The sequence below is a fragment of the Falco biarmicus genome, chromosome 15 (genome assembly GCF_023638135.1).
Source record: "Falco biarmicus isolate bFalBia1 chromosome 15, bFalBia1.pri, whole genome shotgun sequence".
NCBI lineage: Eukaryota > Metazoa > Chordata > Aves > Falconiformes > Falconidae > Falco > Falco biarmicus.
The window spans coordinates 23,990,332-23,995,690 of record NC_079302.1 but is presented as its reverse complement, the minus strand read 5'-3'; the positions used below and the strand labels follow the sequence as shown (position 1 = coordinate 23,995,690).

The 5,359-nt window shown below is 48.1% G+C and overlaps 1 long non-coding RNA gene across 1 annotated transcript; it reads right to left on the bottom strand.

Moving 5' to 3' along the window:
- LOC130159415 (uncharacterized) lies at positions 1-5,212 on the bottom strand. The gene is made up of 2 exons (XR_008825732.1): positions 4,924-5,212; positions 1-478 (listed from the first exon to the last, which is right to left on the bottom strand). It is a non-coding gene; the product is annotated as an uncharacterized LOC130159415 (long non-coding RNA).
- Between the last annotated feature and the right edge of the window lie 147 nt (positions 5,213-5,359).

Genomic DNA, 5,359 nt, shown 5'->3' with positions numbered 1-5,359 from the left:
GTTGGTTGGTTGGTTTGATTTTTCTTTTTTTGTAGGGAAGGCAGGTACCTGCTACACCATCTGATTTAACATATGTAATTGGTCCAGCAGATCTATAGGCTCCCATCAAGACAATAGGCAGCACAACATCCCTCCTCACAAATGAGACTGGTTGTGCGTCCTAGCTTCTTGAGAATGTGCGTGTCGTAACAGTCGTGGTACTTTTTCTACCATTGGAATGCACTTCAGGATGTTCAGCCATTTGGCCTGCTGGACTGGTTAACTGCTGGACTGTTCAGCTTCTCCAGGTTACACTGAGGTGCTAACATGCTTAATTTTAATAAAGTATATTTTGTTTTGTTATGTTTCCTGCTTCCGTGCTGTGTATGTGTATATATATTTCTGAAAGGTCAGTGGCTGTAGCTTGTCTTCTCTTTTGCACCATTTGTTTATTCTTCATGAATTCCACAGCTGTAACAGCACAAATATCTTTACATTCCTGTAGGGTGAGGAAGAGAAGTTAGAGTTCTGTTCAGGGTGTTACATTCCTGCCCACACAGGGGTTACACACACAGGAGTTACAGCTGTTCCTATGAGCAAAGGGCTGTTAGGACAGGATTTCTATCTAAATAGCCAGGAGGAATTTGAGCAGTGAAAACCAGGCTTCCCTTCCTTCCGCTGGAGGGACAACAGGACTCTCCCACATTATGTGTAGTGGAGGAAGGAGAAGGGACAGCCTCTGTGAAGCAGCCTAGCGCAGGGAAGAGCTAGCACATAGTATCTCTGAATTTGTAACTCCACTTCTCAGAGTTCCTAATTTCAGATTGTTTTAGAGCTATTAGTCTTGAACAATCGTAAGCAGCAAAAAAATTCAGCTGGGCCTCAAGCATCACATTTTCAGGTTGAACTGGGAATATTACGTGAAGCAGTGTGGCAAAAGCAAACACTTTTTCTCATGCACACTTCCCTGTTTGCCACTAAATTAAGGCAAGCGAGTAATGGTACTGGCAGTGAATTAAGAGGCTAATTCTGTAGGAAAGCTTCTTAGTATGCTAACAGACTGCATTACTGCTCTATGCAAATGCTTTTTCTGCCACTTCAGCTCCTCACCTTTCTGCATCCTGTATTCTAATCTTACCTATATCCTTGCCATATTTTTCTTCTACCAGCTTCAGCTATTGTTGGTTGCCACATTCCTCTGTGTGTATATTATCAAACGTTAGCCCTCCAAGGGGAGTTGAAGAATCTTTAAAATAGCTTTTATGGTTCTAAGGGAAAACCTTGATTTCATGTTTATAACAGTCAATCACTCCTAAAGATTAATAGTAATGTCCTTTCTGGGTTCTGTGCCTATTTTTAATTTTTTCTGTAGTAACAGGGTAGCCTTTAACCTAGAGGGTTAATAATTTTATTTTACTTAAGACGATGCATTCTTGCTCATCGTCCTCAAGCTGTAGGGCTCAAGTGCTAAACAAGTCACATGTTCCCTAAGTAGCCTGTATCCAGTGTCATGATACAAGCTCACCAACCAGTTCAGCTTTCCAGTTACACAAGAAATCTAGAAATATAACTCCATCTATGGCACATTTGGCCACGCACTCCTAAACTCCTGACAGCATGGATGAGGCTAACGCAGGATGCCTATAATGGGGAGAGCTGCTAGTCAGGCTATCAGCTGGCTGATGGCATTTTCGACATCTGTAGAAAGTTTCTGGTTGTTCCTTCCCTGGTTTCCCAAACCAGCTGACAAAATCACACCATGACTGGTTGAAGCTCAGGCTAGACTGAGTAAAAACAGCATTCTAACATTCACAGTCTTCACCTAATGGCTCTATGCATGTATGCAAGCTATGCGATCCAAACGTCCAGATTAAACAGAAGAACTGTTTTTCCAAAGGTGGCGTTACCTCATCACCTGGCTCTACCTGAAGCATTTGCACTTCCAAGGACTAAGGTTTTTGAACTTTAATAAGGTAAAAATCAGACTTTGTGAGAACGGAGGATAAAAAGAGTTTTGGCGATGGGGCCCTGTGAGAGCAAGGTGGTGAGCTGTAGCCTGAGCTCTGTGTTAAGTTCTTCATGATCAGATATGGATGGGAAAGGACAGAGGGGCTCTTATGTGACAAGAAAAGTTAACAAGCTGAACCAAATGGGAGAAAGACAGAGAAGCTTCTCTCCAATGCAAACCACTCTTCTGTAGGTGAAATCCTAACCAATTTCTTTGCACATGCACAAGGCTTGCTCAGTTCACCTTTATTTCAGAGATCAGGATCACTCCCATTACATTTTGGGCAGACAACTATTTTCATGACTTCTAACACAGCATCTTTCGCAGGGTGAGTTTCTCCATGAGGACTATCCTTTGGTGTTCTGCCCAAACTCTTCACCTGCAGTTCTTCTCTGCCATTGTTGGAAGCCATTGTGTTGGAGGTCAGTGTGTTCCCATGCCAGCTCCACCTCTGTCTCCCCATCTTGAATCCTGCCTCCAGCTTCAGAAACTGCCTCCTCTTACAGCCCTTCCCACTGTTCCTACCTTTGCCCAGGGCCCTGATGTGACAGGGCAGAAATTACTGTGCCAGTGAACATCATTATGCAGAGGCTGGGGACTCCTCTGGGAACTAGTGTGCTAGAAAGCATAGACTGATAGACTGGATGGCAGATATCTCTCTGATACAGCCTCAGACCTCTCTGCTCTCTATACAGACAGCAGAAATGCTGAAATTCTGGGCTAAATCAGGGATAAATTGAGACAAACAGTGCCACCAACCCCAACCTTCTGCTCCTTGTTCTTACTTTCCTTCTCTGCATCTCACATGGCCTTTTTTTTACCCTCATTACAAGGGCTGTTGAGGCCCATTCTTGGGGCTGGCTCCCCTCGCTATTCTTGATCAGAGCCCAGGTAGTCTGGTGGGCTCATTGTATCATTCCCAGATCCAGAAAGCAGCAGCTGCTGCCTCCCAGGACCAACAGTAAGGAGGAAGCATCCAAAGCTTTCACATTCCTCCTGAGCAGAACACGGGAGCACTCCCAGGATCCCAGTGTCACAAATTCATCACTATCTAAGGGCTGGGTGAGAACCAGGCAATGAAAATTTGCTCCACTCTGATCAGGATGGATGCTACTGAGCCAAGTGTACACTTCTGTCATGCACTTCATAGCACAGTCCCATCTTCATTGCCTTGATGATTCTATGGTTTTTCGATTGCAAGATTTTTAGGGTAAAAAATGTCTCTCTTGTCCACTTACAGTGACCAGCAAAGCAGGGCTTTGAAGCTGCCTGGGCTCCTAAGTGATACCCCTCTTAATCTCTGCTAAAAAAATAAAGAATCGGCATCATTCAGCTGCTGGCCTATCAGTTCTCACTTCAAAAGGCTGGTTGTTTCCCCACAGAAATACAACAGTTCAGATAGGGGTGCTGGGACAGCCCAGAGACCAGATGGGCAACCACAAGGCACCAGCTGCATCTGTGCCTGTTCCACAACTCATCTGGAAATCACTGTGTGGGAAAAGGAGAAAAATGGCGTGCTCTTGCAGGCAGCGAGGTTACCATCTGCTGACGGACCTTCACCACTTCCCTTCTCTCTGGAAACACACTTTCTGATGGAATATGATTTAGGAACGGCTCTCACACAAGCAAAACATTCCTAAACCCAGCTACCTTCTCCTCAGGATGCTCCATTCAGCCCCCAGCATCTCATTTCTACTTTTCTTCCCAAATCATACAGCAATTCTCCCTCAAAAAATTAAAAACAACACTGCACAGAGCAGAAAGGGGCAACTAGCAATACCTACTGCACTGTAGTGGCAACTACAGGAACAGCAGAAGGAAAATCAACACGATGCTATCCTAAAGCCTGCAAGTTCCAGGCCTGAGTCCTATGTTTGGAACAGACTCTGCAACACATCAGCTAGAAGAAGGGACGCCGGGAGGTCCATATCATGCAAATCCTTCTCATGTCTTTTCATCTGGTCAGGCTGGCCGTGCACAAACTCTGTAAATAACACCTGTGTAAATGTCACTGGCTCTACAATTTAAAAATTTAAAAAAAAGAGTTTGTTCATGATACAAATCCTTGAGCTGAGTCCACAAAGAACTGTGATCAGGACAATGCCAGTCATTCCACCGACATCTTCCCCCCGCTGTGGGAGAGACATCAGTCACAGCCACAAGGTACAGAGCACCTGAACGCATCTCAGACTGGCAGCTGGAGATCTGACAATGCCATGACAAAGGCAATGAAAAAGCTTAGCATTTTCTCCCAGACTTGAACCAGCACCTCAGTCATAAAAAATGTCAGAGAGAAGGGGGGCGGTGGGGGGAAATCACTTATTTCTTGTTCAGCTTCTCTTCACCTGGGCTCAGTGGAGTATCAGCTGCCTGCAGTCTCTGTTTCCAGGCCATGTGGGATAAGAAGCCATGAGATGGTGACCAACAGAGTGTTGGCAATCAGGTTTGCCTTTTTCCAACAGGACAAACTTGTTGGAAGACAGTGCAACATCAAGAGTCCAAGAAGGAGGCTCAGTGTCCACCACCTCCATCTCCTTCCCAGCACTGCTTTCAGCAGCAAGTCTGGGCAGATGCTCTGCCGACCCATCTCTGTGCAGGGCTGCGCAGTGCCAGCGCTCTATGGAGCAGACAGGTACCGCTTGGGTTTGCCAGCAGGACCTGGGGACCTCCCAAGCTGGGCCAAAGCACCAGGACAGGGCAGCTGCTGCCCTTCCAGGCACGGCCCTGTGAGCTAAACCACAAGGAAAGCTGTGGCACCCCAGAGCGCCCGGGGCTGCTGCTGGGGTGGGCGCGCAGGCTTCCAGGAGGCCCAATAATCAGGATTTATCTGAAGGCATTTTTCTACAACCCAACACCTCCAGTGCTAACTTCTTTCACTGCAAACAAGCCAAGCGCGTACTTTAAAAAAAAAAAATAAAATATTTTCTTCCACCCACTGTATAGCTCTTGTTAGGAGAGCTACAGCTCCCTCGGGACGTGGAGTTGTGGCCGCGGCTCGTTGCCCGCTTCCTCGCCCCGGGCCGCTGGGCCGCCGCGGCGGAAGCCCTTCCGGGGGCAGGGGAAGGAGCCCTGCCCAGGGGCAGCCCCTCACCGCCACAGGCCCTAGGCGGGCTGCGTGTCCCCGCAAGCCGCCAAGGCCCTCTTACAGAGCGGCGGCGGCAGCGGTTACCCGCCTGGCACGCAGTACCCCTCTAAAGCGGGGACGCTCGCCTTCCCCGCCCCCGCCCTTCCCTGCTCCGCCACCATCCCACAGTGCTCCGGGACGCCTCCGGCGGGGCCAGCACCGCACGGTCCCTTTTCCCTTCATTCAAATGAGGCGAGGCGGACGGCGGCGCGGGGGACGCCGGGAGGTGTAGTCCTCTTCGCCCCTCC